Source organism: Mirounga angustirostris, unplaced genomic scaffold (genome assembly GCF_029215605.1).
Source record: "Mirounga angustirostris isolate CCGP_5_RB_7025 unplaced genomic scaffold, mMirAng1.0.hap1 SCAF_6, whole genome shotgun sequence".
Classification (NCBI taxonomy): Eukaryota; Metazoa; Chordata; class Mammalia; order Carnivora; family Phocidae; genus Mirounga; species Mirounga angustirostris.
This window is the reverse complement of record NW_026991714.1, coordinates 5889860-5906414: the sequence shown is the minus strand read 5'-3', so window position 1 is coordinate 5906414 and position 16555 is coordinate 5889860. Positions and strand designations below refer to the sequence as shown.

At 71.2% G+C, this 16555-nt stretch overlaps 10 non-coding genes across 10 annotated transcripts; 4 read left to right on the top strand and 6 right to left on the bottom strand.

Moving 5' to 3' along the window:
- Positions 1-1805: 1805 nt before the first annotated feature.
- TRNAE-CUC (transfer RNA glutamic acid (anticodon CUC)) lies at positions 1806-1877 on the bottom strand. The gene has a single exon. It is a non-coding gene; the product is annotated as a tRNA-Glu (tRNA).
- A 292-nt stretch (positions 1878-2169) lies between these two features.
- Positions 2170-2241, bottom strand: TRNAG-UCC (transfer RNA glycine (anticodon UCC)). The gene has a single exon. It is a non-coding gene; the product is annotated as a tRNA-Gly (tRNA).
- A 761-nt stretch (positions 2242-3002) lies between these two features.
- On the bottom strand, positions 3003-3074 carry TRNAD-GUC (transfer RNA aspartic acid (anticodon GUC)). The gene has a single exon. It is a non-coding gene; the product is annotated as a tRNA-Asp (tRNA).
- Positions 3075-3714: 640 nt separating this feature from the next.
- Positions 3715-3797, top strand: TRNAL-CAG (transfer RNA leucine (anticodon CAG)). Its single transcript has one exon. It is a non-coding gene; the product is annotated as a tRNA-Leu (tRNA).
- A 1600-nt stretch (positions 3798-5397) lies between these two features.
- TRNAG-GCC (transfer RNA glycine (anticodon GCC)) lies at positions 5398-5468 on the top strand. Its single transcript has one exon. It is a non-coding gene; the product is annotated as a tRNA-Gly (tRNA).
- A 3874-nt stretch (positions 5469-9342) lies between these two features.
- TRNAE-CUC (transfer RNA glutamic acid (anticodon CUC)) lies at positions 9343-9414 on the bottom strand. The gene has a single exon. It is a non-coding gene; the product is annotated as a tRNA-Glu (tRNA).
- Positions 9415-9706: 292 nt separating this feature from the next.
- Positions 9707-9778, bottom strand: TRNAG-UCC (transfer RNA glycine (anticodon UCC)). The gene has a single exon. It is a non-coding gene; the product is annotated as a tRNA-Gly (tRNA).
- Positions 9779-10539: 761 nt separating this feature from the next.
- Positions 10540-10611, bottom strand: TRNAD-GUC (transfer RNA aspartic acid (anticodon GUC)). Its single transcript has one exon. It is a non-coding gene; the product is annotated as a tRNA-Asp (tRNA).
- Positions 10612-11251: 640 nt separating this feature from the next.
- On the top strand, positions 11252-11334 carry TRNAL-CAG (transfer RNA leucine (anticodon CAG)). The gene has a single exon. It is a non-coding gene; the product is annotated as a tRNA-Leu (tRNA).
- A 1600-nt stretch (positions 11335-12934) lies between these two features.
- TRNAG-GCC (transfer RNA glycine (anticodon GCC)) lies at positions 12935-13005 on the top strand. Its single transcript has one exon. It is a non-coding gene; the product is annotated as a tRNA-Gly (tRNA).
- Positions 13006-16555: the final 3550 nt, after the last annotated feature.

The following is a 16555-nucleotide window of genomic DNA, read 5'->3' as shown; positions in this document are numbered from 1 at the left end:
CCCCACCCCCATCGCTCACATTCTCGGCTGGCAGTCCCGGCCTCCCACACGCTCCTCAGGCACACTCGTGCTCTCTCCCCTCCCCTACCTCAGAGCTCACCCTCCCGCACAGGTGCTCACGTCCATGCCTGGCATGGCGCCGGGGAAGGAGCTCTTCCCCCGCCCCACCGAAGCCTCTGCAGACACCCTGCCCGACTGTCCAGCCGCACTCTGGACCGGTCCCGCAAGCCCCACACCTCCCCGCGCCGGGCACCCCACCCACACACCCGGGCTGCCCCCGGCCCTCCCCTCCTTCTGGGATCCTCCTCGCTCTATGCCCTGACCCCCGTGGGAGGCCACCCACGTGAGTAAACACCTTCATCCCGCGGCATCCCCCACCACACACGCTCCACACACACCCCCCCACACACGCTCACACCCACACACCCCACACACACCCCACACGCACCCAGACACACCCCCACACGCTCACACCACACACACACACACACACACACACCCACACACCCACAGAAGCAATGGCGCTGAGGGAAGTTCCCGTGGTGATGGTCAGCGCCCGGCTGCCCACAGCGGCTCCTTTCCACCGCTGGGACGACCTTGCCCCAACCCAGCCAGTGTGGTGCCGCGGCAGGTTTGGCCGGTGCACGGGCTGTCCGCTTGGGCTCCTGAAGGAGACAATCTCTGAACAGACAGCAGACCCGTGGCGGACAGAGGCGTGCAAGTGTTTCTGGGAAGGAGACCGTGGTCTGCGATTTAGCTGGAGGAGCACCCGGACAAGACGACGGGCACAGGGCTGGAGACAGGGCTGGAGTAGCTCCTGGCTAGGTGTCGGCTAAGGCGCCAGTGGGAAAACCTTCAACGGGCAAACTCGGCCGTGGGCCTGCGCGGTGGCGGTCGGGGCTGGGGGAGGTGGAAGGCGTTCCAGGGAACACGCTTGCCACTTTGCCGTGGGACTCAAGGGATGGGTGATGCGATTTCAAGAACCTGTTGGCTACAAGTCCACCGTCTGTCTCCGGTGTGCCTCCACCCCCTCCCCCTGCTTGGCTGTTGGGTTTTCCCCACCGGCCTCCCGAATCTTCCTGCTGTCTCTCCTGCACTGCCCGTCGGTTCTGCTTCGTGCACGCGTCCACGTTCGCTCTCCCAACTCCACATCCCCGGCGCAACCGTGCCGCTCTCTGCTCGTGGTGGCCGGGAAGCTGGACCGAGCGGTGGCTGGCCCGAGGGCGAGGGAAGGGACCAGGGGCTCCAGCAGGTGTCCCGACGCAAAGAGGCAGATCGCTCACCCTGCCCCGACCTCTTCCCCCTCCGACCCCCCACCCCCCCGGCCCGCTTCCCCGCACCGTCAGCACTCAGTAGCACCTCCGGAAGGAGCAAGGGGTGGCTTGTCAGGGGTGGCGGGGTTTCTCCTGGCGGCAGCAGTGCAGCCGGAGAGTCCAAGCCCCTGCGGTGGCCGGACGTGCGGGCGTCTGTGGGTGGCCCCGCGTGAGGACAGAGGGTATCGCGCGCGCGCGCGCGCGTGCGCGCGGCCTCTCGGGTTTGGGACGGAGGAAGAGGGGGAGCCATGCGAGCGCCCAGGCGAGGCGCCGACGCGCTGCCGTTGGGCGGCCGGCCCGCTGGCGAGGCCAAAAGGGTTGGGCTGGCCGAGGCGACAGGGCAAGGCTTGGGCTCGGCCGTGCGCCTGGCCTTGTCTGGGCCCCGAGGCCGTGGGGCTAGCCGCGAGGCAAGGGAGAAGCCAGCCAGCTTCGGCTAAAAGGGGTGCGGATGCGCTGGGGAGAGGTCGGGAGGCCGAGAGGAAGAAGAAAGGCTTCCCTGACCGGGAATCGAACCCGGGCCGCGGCGGTGAGAGCGCCGAATCCTAACCACTAGACCACCAGGGAGCGTCGGGCTCTGCGCCTGGCCCGCGCGCCCTGGGCGCAGCGCCTCCAGACCACCCCGTCGCCTCCGCTTTGGCTCCAAGGCCCCTGCCTGGCCACGGCCAGCCGCCCGCCCGCCCTACCAACCCACCCGCCCTGCCGGCAGCACCCTCAAAACGCTGCGCACCTCCTTCCCTCCCTCACACACGCGCTCAGCCTCGGGCCACGCTCCGGCTCCGGGCTCTCGGCTCCCGGCTCCCGGCTCCCATCGGGCCTGGGCACGAGGGCCCTGGAGCCGTGCAAAAGGTTGGCCAGCTGCGTTGGCCGGGAATCGAACCCGGGTCAACTGCTTGGAAGGCAGCTATGCTCACCACTATACCACCAACGCTGCACAGCCCCGGCCGCCCCGAGACGCCGGCGCACGCTTCGCAGAGGCGCCTTCACGCCTTCTCGCCGCCGCCTGGGCCGCCTGGCGCCGCCCTGCCCCGACGTGCCGCCGGTCGGCAGCTCTGCGCTGCCGCAGGCGCCAGCAGCGGCCGCCCCAGCCCCAGCCGCAGCCCCAGCGCCAGCCCCAGCCCCAGCCGCAGCCCCAGCGCCAGGCCCAGCCCCGCCAGCACGACGCCGCTGTGCGGCTCCGCAGGCCCGACCGCCCGCCGCCCGCCTCTGGGGGGCGCTCTGGCCGCCGTGCCGCTCCCCCGGCCCTCGGCTGCCGGCCGGGCATTCCCCGCCCCGCGAGACACGCTGCCCTCCGGCGACCCGCTCGCCCGGGCCCTTCTCCGCGGAGTGCCCGGCGAGGCCACATCCCGCACCCACAGAGGACCCGACCCAGCCGCCGCCCACCCCGTCCCCCGCGCCCATCCAGCACCGGGCAGCGTCGCGTCGCCGAGGAGCCCGTTGCGGCCAGTCACTCGTCAGGCGCCGGGGGCACGACAGGAGGCCCTGGCTGGGCCGTGGTGACCCCGCACGCGCGCGCGCGCGCGCCCGGGGTCACGAGGAAGGCAAAGGGGTGGGGGCGCTCGACGGTGGGCAAGCCGGGCACCCGTCGTCGCCCCGCGCTTCTCGCCGGACGCGCGAGGGAGGAGAAGGGCCCTGGGGGCAAGCGTTTGGACAGAGCGGCGGTGGCGCCGGCGACCAAAAAGGGCGTCTTGCCTCCCCGTCGGGGAATCGAACCCCGGTCTCCCGCGTGACAGGCGGGGATACTCACCACTATACTAACGAGGACGGCGGCGGCGGCCACCCGGGCGCCCGCCCCCTCTCCGCCTGCCCGCCCACGCCTACCCCTGCCCTCGACGCCCTGCCTTACGCAGGCGCCCGCCACGTGCCACACCCGACCGGACCCCAAACCAACCGCGCCAGCCCGCACAGCAGCCCTCCCAGCCCGACTCGGAGTGGACCCCAGGCCCGGGCCCCGGACCCGGACGGCGCGGAACACTCCGAGTGCGCCGGCGCCTAGGGCCTGCCCGGCGCGGATCGCGCAGGGAGAAGAGGCCCGAGCGGGCAAGCAAGGATGCGAGCAGGAGGACGGGCGCCCCGGATGGGCAGGGGCGGAGGAGGGAGGGCGGCGAGGACCTAGTGGGGGTGGGGGGTGGGGGGTGGGGGGCGGCGGCGGCGGCCAGACAGGCTGGGCCGACGCCGGTCTCTGGGTGCGGGGCCGCGATGTGCGAGGGGGCGGGGCGGCGCGGGGCGAGGCGGCGGCGACGGCGGCGGCCGCGGCGGGCGCGGCGCCAGGCGAGGCGGCTGGCGCTGCTCCTGGTCGGCCGGGGCGCGCGTCCCGTCCCTTGCGCGCCCACACAGCCGCCAGCCGCCGCCAGCGTTCGCGCCGGGTCCCAGCCAGGCGAGCGGCGACGCGCCCAGGCCCGCCGTCAGGATGGCCGAGCGGTCTAAGGCGCTGCGTTCAGGTCGCAGTCTCCCCTGGAGGCGTGGGTTCGAATCCCACTCCTGACACGCCCACCTTTTGGCCCGCCCCACCAGGGCACCGGACCCCGGCGGGCCTGGAGCCACGCCCTATCGCAAGCCCGCTCCTGCCTGGCCCGCCGCTCCGGCCTTGCGCCCTAGCACAAAGGGCCCAGTGCCGAGCCCTGACGCCTCGACGCTCCTGGCCCCAGGCTTGGCGCACACACGCCCTCCCCCACCAGGTCACGCGCCTTTCCCGCCCGATCCCACGCCCACCCCCGCAGGCCTGGGCCACTTGGCAGCACGTCTCTCCTCACCTGCTTTCCGGGGGCTGCGTTTTCCTTCCTTCCTCCCTCGGGCTCCCGCTCCCGCTCCACTCCCGCGGCCCCCTGCAGACCAGCCGGCGGCGCAAATGCCCAAAGCCCTCCGCATTCCGTTCTCCACCAGACTGGTGCCTGCTGAAGAGCGCCTCGCTCTCAGAGCCGTGCACTCCCGCCACCAGGAGCACACCGTCCCACAGAGAGCCCGTCCGTCCTTTCCGCCGGCCCCCATTCCCTTCTCTCCACACCCTCCTCAGGTGGCCCGAGGTGCCCACGACGATTTGCCACCTTGATGACGCTTTACCCTGCCCACACCTGCCTGCCTCCCTCCCGGGACCCAGGCTGCCCAGCCACCTGCTCGCCGGCCCACGACAGGGCCCTCCCTTCAGTGGGCCTGGCCCGGGAGTCCAGCCCGGGCAGGTGGCTCCCGTGAGCGCTGAGCCCAAGGAAGCCCTGGATCCCCAGGCCACCCACCTGGGCGCCCCAGCGCATCTCCGCGCCGGCAGCCGCTGCCCGGCCGGGACCCGAGGACCCCAGCGCGCTCCCTCACCGCGCTGTCGGCCAGCTAGCCAGCAGCCACTCTGCCGGAGCGCTCCCGCCAGCCAAGGTCGCGCTCTTGCCTCACAACCACCGCCGCCCTCCCCACGCCCCCCGCCCCCCCGCCGAGCTGGCCCCCGAGGGAGCGCTGCGCGCCCGAGCTCACACACCTCGCTTCGCTCTCCTGGCCTGAGCGGCTACTCGGCGGCGCCGGCGGCGCTACGGGGCCTCCATCTCCTACACACGACACACGCGCCCGCCCACACCCACACCCACACACCCCACCCCGCGACAGCCCACCCCACGGCACCGCACGTGCGCACACAACCGGAGCTCCGGTCCGCCGCCCCGCCCGCCCTCGCACCCTCTGCCCCGGCCAGGAAGCCCTCGGCCAAAGGGGCTTTGGGTGGCGGCTGAGAGGAGCCGCGGAAGGCCACGGCCGTGCTCAGCCGCGCCTGCCACAGCCTCCCCCGCGCTGGGTGGGATTCGGGCGCTGGCCAGCCTGGGTCCGGCTCCCGGCTGCCCCTGGCCACCCCGGCAGGGCAGCGTCTCGCCGCGGCCCTCGACCGAGGAGAAAGCACCGCAGGAGCCTAGTCGGCCGGCGTGCGTCCCCGCCGCGCTCGGCCCGTCTGCGCCGCTCGCTAGGGCTCGGGACGTGCCTGGAGCCTCTGTCCCACACCGCGCGTCCGCCTCCTGCTCAAACGAAGCCGATGCTCCGAACAGGCCCGGACCCGGGTCTGGCCGCCGCTGGGGAGCGCCGCTGGGGAAGCCGTCTGGGGAGCGGCGCCATCGGTGCATGGGTGGTTCAGTGGTAGAATTCTCGCCTGCCACGCGGGAGGCCCGGGTTCGATTCCCGGCCCATGCAGCGCGCCGTCCCCTTTTGGCCGGCCCTGCAGCCCCAGCGCGCCCCCCGGCTTCCTCTGGCCCACGCTCAAGGCGCCTGGCCTAAACCAGCTCCGCTCCGGACCAGGCCGGAGCCCGCCCCTGCCCTTCCTCTCCGTCTCTCTCGCCCAGCGGACCAAACTCCACCCAGCGCCCGAGGCCCCTGGCCCGCCCACACGCCTCCCTTGCCCCTTTTCTCTTCAGGACCCTGAGCACCCCGCTTCGCTCACCCGCTTCCCTTCCAGCGAGGCTCCCCCGCACCACCACACACCCGCACGGCGCCGCGCCGCACCAGAGCCCACGGGGCCGCGCCCCACCTCCACGCCTTTCATCACGGTTCCTCCCTCCCGGTCTCACTCTACCCACACTGCCAGAGTCCTCCTCTCTTTGCACAACCAGGGGCAACCAAGTTGCCACCCCGAGCCCTGATCCGTCCCATTCTCCTCCAGGGACCCTCACAAACTCACTGGGCTGCACCAGGAAGACCCGATGCATGGCACCACATGCTCCCGACGCGCGCCCTATAGTCTCTTGAGGCCCCGCTTGGCCGCAGTGGCCTTCCAACTCCGCCGCTCCTGCCACGCTAGGACCCCCGCCAACACCAGGTCCACCAACGCCCGCGCCAGCACTAGCACCAGCAGCACCAGTCTCCCCCTCCGCCGCCACCACCACCACCACCACCAGTCCTCCATCACCACACCGCGTCGGGCACCATCGCCCAGAGCAGGGAAGTTCTCCACCATCAGCACCACCCACCCCACCACCAAGTCCACCACCAAGTCCACCACCACGATCACCAGCAGGACCAAGTCCGCCACCAGCGCACCAGCTTGGCATCATTGCCAACGGTACCGAAGTCCTCCACGATCACCACCCCCACCCCCACCGCCACCACCGCCACCTCCACCATCACCACCACCGCCACCTCCAACATCGCCACCACCAACAACTCCACCACCACCGCCACCTCGACCATCGCCACCACCACCACCACCAACAACAACTCCACCACCACCGCCACCTCCAGCACCAGCACCACCACCATCACCAGCAGGACCAAGTCCACCGCCAGCTCACCAGCATGGGCATCATTGCCAACAGTACCGAAGTCCTCCACGATCACCACCCCCACCACCCCCGCCACCACCGCCACCACCACCAGCTCCACCACCACCACCGCCACCTCCACCACCACCACCACCACCATCACCAGCAGGACCAAGTCCACCGCCAGCTCAGCAGCATGGGCATCATTGCCAACGGTACCGAAGTCCTCCACGATCACCACCCCCGCCACCCCCGCCACCCCCGCCACCCCCGCCACCACCTCCACCAACTCCACCAGCTCCACCAACACCAGCTCCACCACCAAGTCCACCATCACCACACCGCGTCGGGCACCATCGCCAACACTCCTGGAGTCCATCACCACCGCCGCCGCCACCGGGACCGTGCACACCATCGCCACAGCAGCCCGCGCACCGGCACCAAGAGCACCGAGGTCAACCCCCAGCACCAGCAGCAGCAGCACCAAGTCGTCCTCCACCAGCAACACAAGCACCAGCACAGCCTGCACCTCCAGCCCCACCAGCCCCTCCTGCCCCAACATCCCCTCACGGTTCCCCTGCCTGCACGCCCCCTCCTCTCCAAGTCCTCACTGGTCAATGATCCTGTGTGGCATTTGTCCCTTTGGCCTCTCTGAATCTCAAGCCCAGGACGCCCCCTGACGCATGACTGGCTGTCCCGATGACAGGTGATCGAAGTCTCGGGGGCGGTGGAATCCCTCACCCCGTTGGGACGGCTCCTAGACCCGGGCCCGCCCTCTCTCTGTGTCTCCCTTCGGCCTGCCCGCCGGCCTGCTTCCCACCCACGCCCCCCACACCCCACCCCTTGGCCTGACCACCTTGCAGCACCGCACAGCAGTCTCCCCCCGCGCACCTCCTCCGCCACGGTCCTGTCCCGCCACGGGGGCCTCCAGCTCTCTTGCACCGGGGCCCGCTCCCCAGCACTTGCCACGCGCAGCTCCTGCCAGCCTCCAGGCTGGACCCCTCCCACCCACCCCCCACCCCCATCGCTCACATTCTCGGCTGGCAGTCCCGGCCTCCCACACGCTCCTCAGGCACACTCGTGCTCTCTCCCCTCCCCTACCTCAGAGCTCACCCTCCCGCACAGGTGCTCACGTCCATGCCTGGCATGGCGCCGGGGAAGGAGCTCTTCCCCCGCCCCACCGAAGCCTCTGCAGACACCCTGCCCGACTGTCCAGCCGCACTCTGGACCGGTCCCGCAAGCCCCACACCTCCCCGCGCCGGGCACCCCACCCACACACCCGGGCTGCCCCCGGCCCTCCCCTCCTTCTGGGATCCTCCTCGCTCTATGCCCTGACCCCCGTGGGAGGCCACCCACGTGAGTAAACACCTTCATCCCGCGGCATCCCCCACCACACACGCTCCACACACACCCCCCCACACACGCTCACACCCACACACCCCACACACACCCCACACGCATCCAGACACACCCCCACACGCTCACACCACACACACACACACACACACACCCACACACCCACAGAAGCAATGGCGCTGAGGGAAGTTCCCGTGGTGATGGTCAGCGCCCGGCTGCCCACAGCGGCTCCTTTCCACCGCTGGGACGACCTTGCCCCAACCCAGCCAGTGTGGTGCCGCGGCAGGTTTGGCCGGTGCACGGGCTGTCCGCTTGGGCTCCTGAAGGAGACAATCTCTGAACAGACAGCAGACCCGTGGCGGACAGAGGCGTGCAAGTGTTTCTGGGAAGGAGACCGTGGTCTGCGATTTAGCTGGAGGAGCACCCGGACAAGACGACGGGCACAGGGCTGGAGACAGGGCTGGAGTAGCTCCTGGCTAGGTGTCGGCTAAGGCGCCAGTGGGAAAACCTTCAACGGGCAAACTCGGCCGTGGGCCTGCGCGGTGGCGGTCGGGGCTGGGGGAGGTGGAAGGCGTTCCAGGGAACACGCTTGCCACTTTGCCGTGGGACTCAAGGGATGGGTGATGCGATTTCAAGAACCTGTTGGCTACAAGTCCACCGTCTGTCTCCGGTGTGCCTCCACGCCCTCCCCCTGCTTGGCTGTTGGGTTTTCCCCACCGGCCTCCCGAATCTTCCTGCTGTCTCTCCTGCACTGCCCGTCGGTTCTGCTTCGTGCACGCGTCCACGTTCGCTCTCCCAACTCCACATCCCCGGCGCAACCGTGCCGCTCTCTGCTCGTGGTGGCCGGGAAGCTGGACCGAGCGGTGGCTGGCCCGAGGGCGAGGGAAGGGACCAGGGGCTCCAGCAGGTGTCCCGACGCAAAGAGGCAGATCGCTCACCCTGCCCCGACCTCTTCCCCCTCCGACCCCCCACCCCCCCGGCCCGCTTCCCCGCACCGTCAGCACTCAGTAGCACCTCCGGAAGGAGCAAGGGGTGGCTTGTCAGGGGTGGCGGGGTTTCTCCTGGCGGCAGCAGTGCAGCCGGAGAGTCCAAGCCCCTGCGGTGGCCGGACGTGCGGGCGTCTGTGGGTGGCCCCGCGTGAGGACAGAGGGTATCGCGCGCGCGCGTGCGCGCGGCCTCTCGGGTTTGGGACGGAGGAAGAGGGGGAGCCATGCGAGCGCCCAGGCGAGGCGCCGACGCGCTGCCGTTGGGCGGCCGGCCCGCTGGCGAGGCCAAAAGGGTTGGGCTGGCCGAGGCGACAGGGCAAGGCTTGGGCTCGGCCGTGCGCCTGGCCTTGTCTGGGCCCCGAGGCCGTGGGGCTAGCCGCGAGGCAAGGGAGAAGCCAGCCAGCTTCGGCTAAAAGGGGTGCGGATGCGCTGGGGAGAGGTCGGGAGGCCGAGAGGAAGAAGAAAGGCTTCCCTGACCGGGAATCGAACCCGGGCCGCGGCGGTGAGAGCGCCGAATCCTAACCACTAGACCACCAGGGAGCGTCGGGCTCTGCGCCTGGCCCGCGCGCCCTGGGCGCAGCGCCTCCAGACCACCCCGTCGCCTCCGCTTTGGCTCCAAGGCCCCTGCCTGGCCACGGCCAGCCGCCCGCCCGCCCTACCAACCCACCCGCCCTGCCGGCAGCACCCTCAAAACGCTGCGCACCTCCTTCCCTCCCTCACACACGCGCTCAGCCTCGGGCCACGCTCCGGCTCCGGGCTCTCGGCTCCCGGCTCCCGGCTCCCATCGGGCCTGGGCACGAGGGCCCTGGAGCCGTGCAAAAGGTTGGCCAGCTGCGTTGGCCGGGAATCGAACCCGGGTCAACTGCTTGGAAGGCAGCTATGCTCACCACTATACCACCAACGCTGCACAGCCCCGGCCGCCCCGAGACGCCGGCGCACGCTTCGCAGAGGCGCCTTCACGCCTTCTCGCCGCCGCCTGGGCCGCCTGGCGCCGCCCTGCCCCGACGTGCCGCCGGTCGGCAGCTCTGCGCTGCCGCAGGCGCCAGCAGCGGCCGCCCCAGCCCCAGCCGCAGCCCCAGCGCCAGCCCCAGCCCCAGCCGCAGCCCCAGCGCCAGGCCCAGCCCCGCCAGCACGACGCCGCTGTGCGGCTCCGCAGGCCCGACCGCCCGCCGCCCGCCTCTGGGGGGCGCTCTGGCCGCCGTGCCGCTCCCCCGGCCCTCGGCTGCCGGCCGGGCATTCCCCGCCCCGCGAGACACGCTGCCCTCCGGCGACCCGCTCGCCCGGGCCCTTCTCCGCGGAGTGCCCGGCGAGGCCACATCCCGCACCCACAGAGGACCCGACCCAGCCGCCGCCCACCCCGTCCCCCGCGCCCATCCAGCACCGGGCAGCGTCGCGTCGCCGAGGAGCCCGTTGCGGCCAGTCACTCGTCAGGCGCCGGGGGCACGACAGGAGGCCCTGGCTGGGCCGTGGTGACCCCGCACGCGCGCGCGCGCGCGCCCGGGGTCACGAGGAAGGCAAAGGGGTGGGGGCGCTCGACGGTGGGCAAGCCGGGCACCCGTCGTCGCCCCGCGCTTCTCGCCGGACGCGCGAGGGAGGAGAAGGGCCCTGGGGGCAAGCGTTTGGACAGAGCGGCGGTGGCGCCGGCGACCAAAAAGGGCGTCTTGCCTCCCCGTCGGGGAATCGAACCCCGGTCTCCCGCGTGACAGGCGGGGATACTCACCACTATACTAACGAGGACGGCGGCGGCGGCCACCCGGGCGCCCGCCCCCTCTCCGCCTGCCCGCCCACGCCTACCCCTGCCCTCGACGCCCTGCCTTACGCAGGCGCCCGCCACGTGCCACACCCGACCGGACCCCAAACCAACCGCGCCAGCCCGCACAGCAGCCCTCCCAGCCCGACTCGGAGTGGACCCCAGGCCCGGGCCCCGGACCCGGACGGCGCGGAACACTCCGAGTGCGCCGGCGCCTAGGGCCTGCCCGGCGCGGATCGCGCAGGGAGAAGAGGCCCGAGCGGGCAAGCAAGGATGCGAGCAGGAGGACGGGCGCCCCGGATGGGCAGGGGCGGAGGAGGGAGGGCGGCGAGGACCTAGTGGGGGTGGGGGGTGGGGGGTGGGGGGCGGCGGCGGCGGCCAGACAGGCTGGGCCGACGCCGGTCTCTGGGTGCGGGGCCGCGATGTGCGAGGGGGCGGGGCGGCGCGGGGCGAGGCGGCGGCGACGGCGGCGGCCGCGGCGGGCGCGGCGCCAGGCGAGGCGGCTGGCGCTGCTCCTGGTCGGCCGGGGCGCGCGTCCCGTCCCTTGCGCGCCCACACAGCCGCCAGCCGCCGCCAGCGTTCGCGCCGGGTCCCAGCCAGGCGAGCGGCGACGCGCCCAGGCCCGCCGTCAGGATGGCCGAGCGGTCTAAGGCGCTGCGTTCAGGTCGCAGTCTCCCCTGGAGGCGTGGGTTCGAATCCCACTCCTGACACGCCCACCTTTTGGCCCGCCCCACCAGGGCACCGGACCCCGGCGGGCCTGGAGCCACGCCCTATCGCAAGCCCGCTCCTGCCTGGCCCGCCGCTCCGGCCTTGCGCCCTAGCACAAAGGGCCCAGTGCCGAGCCCTGACGCCTCGACGCTCCTGGCCCCAGGCTTGGCGCACACACGCCCTCCCCCACCAGGTCACGCGCCTTTCCCGCCCGATCCCACGCCCACCCCCGCAGGCCTGGGCCACTTGGCAGCACGTCTCTCCTCACCTGCTTTCCGGGGGCTGCGTTTTCCTTCCTTCCTCCCTCGGGCTCCCGCTCCCGCTCCACTCCCGCGGCCCCCTGCAGACCAGCCGGCGGCGCAAATGCCCAAAGCCCTCCGCATTCCGTTCTCCACCAGACTGGTGCCTGCTGAAGAGCGCCTCGCTCTCAGAGCCGTGCACTCCCGCCACCAGGAGCACACCGTCCCACAGAGAGCCCGTCCGTCCTTTCCGCCGGCCCCCATTCCCTTCTCTCCACACCCTCCTCAGGTGGCCCGAGGTGCCCACGACGATTTGCCACCTTGATGACGCTTTACCCTGCCCACACCTGCCTGCCTCCCTCCCGGGACCCAGGCTGCCCAGCCACCTGCTCGCCGGCCCACGACAGGGCCCTCCCTTCAGTGGGCCTGGCCCGGGAGTCCAGCCCGGGCAGGTGGCTCCCGTGAGCGCTGAGCCCAAGGAAGCCCTGGATCCCCAGGCCACCCACCTGGGCGCCCCAGCGCATCTCCGCGCCGGCAGCCGCTGCCCGGCCGGGACCCGAGGACCCCAGCGCGCTCCCTCACCGCGCTGTCGGCCAGCTAGCCAGCAGCCACTCTGCCGGAGCGCTCCCGCCAGCCAAGGTCGCGCTCTTGCCTCACAACCACCGCCGCCCTCCCCACGCCCCCCGCCCCCCCGCCGAGCTGGCCCCCGAGGGAGCGCTGCGCGCCCGAGCTCACACACCTCGCTTCGCTCTCCTGGCCTGAGCGGCTACTCGGCGGCGCCGGCGGCGCTACGGGGCCTCCATCTCCTACACACGACACACGCGCCCGCCCACACCCACACCCACACACCCCACCCCGCGACAGCCCACCCCACGGCACCGCACGTGCGCACACAACCGGAGCTCCGGTCCGCCGCCCCGCCCGCCCTCGCACCCTCTGCCCCGGCCAGGAAGCCCTCGGCCAAAGGGGCTTTGGGTGGCGGCTGAGAGGAGCCGCGGAAGGCCACGGCCGTGCTCAGCCGCGCCTGCCACAGCCTCCCCCGCGCTGGGTGGGATTCGGGCGCTGGCCAGCCTGGGTCCGGCTCCCGGCTGCCCCTGGCCACCCCGGCAGGGCAGCGTCTCGCCGCGGCCCTCGACCGAGGAGAAAGCACCGCAGGAGCCTAGTCGGCCGGCGTGCGTCCCCGCCGCGCTCGGCCCGCCTGCGCCGCTCGCTAGGGCTCGGGACGTGCCTGGAGCCTCTGTCCCACACCGCGCGTCCGCCTCCTGCTCAAACGAAGCCGATGCTCCGAACAGGCCCGGACCCGGGTCTGGCCGCCGCTGGGGAGCGCCGCTGGGGAAGCCGTCTGGGGAGCGGCGCCATCGGTGCATGGGTGGTTCAGTGGTAGAATTCTCGCCTGCCACGCGGGAGGCCCGGGTTCGATTCCCGGCCCATGCAGCGCGCCGTCCCCTTTTGGCCGGCCCTGCAGCCCCAGCGCGCCCCCCGGCTTCCTCTGGCCCACGCTCAAGGCGCCTGGCCTAAACCAGCTCCGCTCCGGACCAGGCCGGAGCCCGCCCCTGCCCTTCCTCTCCGTCTCTCTCGCCCAGCGGACCAAACTCCACCCAGCGCCCGAGGCCCCTGGCCCGCCCACACGCCTCCCTTGCCCCTTTTCTCTTCAGGACCCTGAGCACCCCGCTTCGCTCACCCGCTTCCCTTCCAGCGAGGCTCCCCCGCACCACCACACACCCGCACGGCGCCGCGCCGCACCAGAGCCCACGGGGCCGCGCCCCACCTCCACGCCTTTCATCACGGTTCCTCCCTCCCGGTCTCACTCTACCCACACTGCCAGAGTCCTCCTCTCTTTGCACAACCAGGGGCAACCAAGTTGCCACCCCGAGCCCTGATCCGTCCCATTCTCCTCCAGGGACCCTCACAAACTCACTGGGCTGCACCAGGAAGACCCGATGCATGGCACCACATGCTCCCGACGCGCGCCCTATAGTCTCTTGAGGCCCCGCTTGGCCGCAGTGGCCTTCCAACTCCGCCGCTCCTGCCACGCTAGGACCCCCGCCAACACCAGGTCCACCAACGCCCGCGCCAGCACTAGCACCAGCAGCACCAGTCTCCCCCTCCGCCGCCACCACCACCACCACCACCAGTCCTCCATCACCACACCGCGTCGGGCACCATCGCCCAGAGCAGGGAAGTTCTCCACCATCAGCACCACCCACCCCACCACCAAGTCCACCACCAAGTCCACCACCACGATCACCAGCAGGACCAAGTCCGCCACCAGCGCACCAGCTTGGCATCATTGCCAACGGTACCGAAGTCCTCCACGATCACCACCCCCACCCCCACCGCCACCACCGCCACCTCCACCATCACCAACACCGCCACCTCCAACATCGCCACCACCAACAACTCCACCACCACCGCCACCTCCAGCACCAGCACCACCACCATCACCAGCAGGACCAAGTCCACCGCCAGCTCACCAGCATGGGCATCATTGCCAACAGTACCGAAGTCCTCCACGATCACCACCCCCACCACCCCCGCCACCACCGCCACCACCACCAGCTCCACCACCACCACCGCCACCTCCACCACCACCACCACCACCATCACCAGCAGGACCAAGTCCACCGCCAGCTCAGCAGCATGGGCATCATTGCCAACGGTACCGAAGTCCTCCACGATCACCACCCCCGCCACCCCCGCCACCCCCGCCACCCCCGCCACCACCTCCACCAACTCCACCAGCTCCACCAACACCAGCTCCACCACCAAGTCCACCATCACCACACCGCGTCGGGCACCATCGCCAACACTCCTGGAGTCCATCACCACCGCCGCCGCCACCGGGACCGTGCACACCATCGCCACAGCAGCCCGCGCACCGGCACCAAGAGCACCGAGGTCAACCCCCAGCACCAGCAGCAGCAGCACCAAGTCGTCCTCCACCAGCAACACAAGCACCAGCACAGCCTGCACCTCCAGCCCCACCAGCCCCTCCTGCCCCAACATCCCCTCACGGTTCCCCTGCCTGCACGCCCCCTCCTCTCCAAGTCCTCACTGGTCAATGATCCTGTGTGGCATTTGTCCCTTTGGCCTCTCTGAATCTCAAGCCCAGGACGCCCCCTGACGCATGACTGGCTGTCCCGATGACAGGTGATCGAAGTCTCGGGGGCGGTGGAATCCCTCACCCCGTTGGGACGGCTCCTAGACCCGGGCCCGCCCTCTCTCTGTGTCTCCCTTCGGCCTGCCCGCCGGCCTGCTTCCCACCCACGCCCCCCACACCCCACCCCTTGGCCTGACCACCTTGCAGCACCGCACAGCAGTCTCCCCCCGCGCACCTCCTCCGCCACGGTCCTGTCCCGCCACGGGGGCCTCCAGCTCTCTTGCACCGGGGCCCGCTCCCCAGCACTTGCCACGCGCAGCTCCTGCCAGCCTCCAGGCTGGACCCCTCCCACCCACCCCCCACCCCCATCGCTCACATTCTCGGCTGGCAGTCCCGGCCTCCCACACGCTCCTCAGGCACACTCGTGCTCTCTCCCCTCCCCTACCTCAGAGCTCACCCTCCCGCACAGGTGCTCACGTCCATGCCTGGCATGGCGCCGGGGAAGGAGCTCTTCCCCCGCCCCACCGAAGCCTCTGCAGACACCCTGCCCGACTGTCCAGCCGCACTCTGGACCGGTCCCGCAAGCCCCACACCTCCCCGCGCCGGGCACCCCACCCACACACCCGGGCTGCCCCCGGCCCTCCCCTCCTTCTGGGATCCTCCTCGCTCTATGCCCTGACCCCCGTGGGAGGCCACCCACGTGAGTAAACACCTTCATCCCGCGGCATCCCCCACCACACACGCTCCACACACACCCCCCCACACACGCTCACACCCACACACCCCACACACACCCCACACGCACCCAGACACACCCCCACACGCTCACACCACACACACACACACACACACACACCCACACACCCACAGAAGCAATGGCGCTGAGGGAAGTTCCCGTGGTGATGGTCAGCGCCCGGCTGCCCACAGCGGCTCCTTTCCACCGCTGGGACGACCTTGCCCCAACCCAGCCAGTGTGGTGCCGCGGCAGGTTTGGCCGGTGCACGGGCTGTCCGCTTGGGCTCCTGAAGGAGACAATCTCTGAACAGACAGCAGACCCGTGGCGGACAGAGGCGTGCAAGTGTTTCTGGGAAGGAGACCGTGGTCTGCGATTTAGCTGGAGGAGCACCCGGACAAGACGACGGGCACAGGGCTGGAGACAGGGCTGGAGTAGCTCCTGGCTAGGTGTCGGCTAAGGCGCCAGTGGGAAAACCTTCAACGGGCAAACTCGGCCGTGGGCCTGCGCGGTGGCGGTCGGGGCTGGGGGAGGTGGAAGGCGTTCCAGGGAACACGCTTGCCACTTTGCCGTGGGACTCAAGGGATGGGTGATGCGATTTCAAGAACCTGTTGGCTACAAGTCCACCGTCTGTCTCCGGTGTGCCTCCACCCCCTCCCCCTGCTTGGCTGTTGGGTTTTCCCCACCGGCCTCCCGAATCTTCCTGCTGTCTCTCCTGCACTGCCCGTCGGTTCTGCTTCGTGCACGCGTCCACGTTCGCTCTCCCAACTCCACATCCCCGGCGCAACCGTGCCGCTCTCTGCTCGTGGTGGCCGGGAAGCTGGACCGAGCGGTGGCTGGCCCGAGGGCGAGGGAAGGGACCAGGGGCTCCAGCAGGTGTCCCGACGCAAAGAGGCAGATCGCTCACCCTGCCCCGACCTCTTCCCCCTCCGACCCCCCACCCCCCCGGCCCGCTTCCCCGCACCGTCAGCACTCAGTAGCACCTCCGGAAGGAGCAAGGGGTGGCTTGTCAGGGGTGGCGGGGTTTCTCCTGGCGGCAGCAGTGCAGCCGGAGAGTCCAAGCCCCTGCGGTGGCCGGACGTGCGGGCGTCTGTGGGTGGCCCCGCGTGAGGACAGAGGGTATCGCGCGCGCGCGCGTGCGCGCGGCCTCT